Below are 1,006 nucleotides of genomic sequence, written 5' to 3' on the forward strand. Positions count from 1 at the left end.
TGAAGGAATTCTTGTCCACAAAACCAGGCCTTCAGAGAGTTCTGGGAGCAATACAAAGAACTGAAGAAAGGAATGACTATACCCAAGGGGTTGCAGAAAGAACTCCAAGGAGAGTATAACATTGTAAAAGTACAACTATAGCAAGAATATGAATAAAAAAAATGACAGGATTCAATACTCATCTTTCATTAATAACTTTAAACATTAACGGACTGAACTCCCCAGTCAAAAGACACAGACTATATGAATGGATTAAGAAACAAAACTCATCATTTTGTTGTCTGCAAGAAACTCATCTCACTTTCAAGGACAGACACTATCTCAAAGTGAAAGGATGGAAAAAAATATACCAAGCAAATGGCACTAAGAAAACACCAGGTATAGCAATTCTAATACCTGACAAAATAGATTTTAAAACTAATCAAAAGAGATAAAGATGGCCACTTCATTCTGATCAAAGGAACAATGAATCAAGAAGATATTACAATCATGAACATATATTTACCAAACTCTGGTACACCCAATTTCACTAAAACAACACTACAGGACTTTATGACACAGATTAACCCATCTCAGTATTAGTAGGGGACTTCAATACCCCAGTCTCCATTTGACAGATCAACTGGGCAAAGAATAAACAGAGAAACGTCTGAATTAAATGATACCATACATATCAAATGGACCTAACAAACATGTTTCAAATATTCCACCCCAGCACCAAAGGACATACTTTCTACTCAGCATCCGATGGAACCTTCTCCAAAATCGACTATATGTTGGGGTACAAAAGAAACCTCAACAAATACAAAAAGACTGAAATAATTCCATGCATTCTATCAGACAGCAATGCAATAAAGCTTACAATTAACACTGGAAGAAGCCCTGATCACCACATGAACACATGGAGATTAAACAACAGACTCCTAAATGATGAATGGGTCAAAAGAGAAATAACAAAGAAATAAAAGAATTCCTGGAACTAAATGAAAAGGACAGTACAACACAA

Source organism: Nannospalax galili, unplaced genomic scaffold (genome assembly GCF_000622305.1).
Source record: "Nannospalax galili isolate Female #2095 unplaced genomic scaffold, S.galili_v1.0 scaffold430, whole genome shotgun sequence".
NCBI classification, from domain to species: Eukaryota; Metazoa; Chordata; class Mammalia; order Rodentia; family Spalacidae; genus Nannospalax; species Nannospalax galili.